The sequence below is a fragment of the Centruroides vittatus genome, unplaced genomic scaffold, assembly GCF_030686945.1.
Source record: "Centruroides vittatus isolate TY-2023 unplaced genomic scaffold, ASM3068694v2 contig_749, whole genome shotgun sequence".
NCBI lineage: Eukaryota > Metazoa > Arthropoda > Arachnida > Scorpiones > Buthidae > Centruroides > Centruroides vittatus.
Genome location: NW_027122485.1, coordinates 145,583 through 145,876, shown reverse-complemented (window position 1 = coordinate 145,876; position 294 = coordinate 145,583).

Here is a 294-nt window from a genome sequence, read left to right as displayed (position 1 = left end):
TTAGTTTTAATTTTAATTTTTGTCAATTCAAACTCTCATCAAATACAAAAAACTAAGTTAACTAGAACTAATGTACCAGGCTTATTATACTCCCAGTGTATTTAATTAACACTTTACTGACCAAAATGCATTTTGGCCTTACTGGCTCTTTTCAATTGGACTACATACAATGATAGAAATCTACAACAAAAACTGAGTTTATGGTAACTATTGCCAACATTGCAATAAACCTTAGATGTACCATAATTATAAAATATTATTACAATTATAAAATATAATCTAGATCAGTAACTT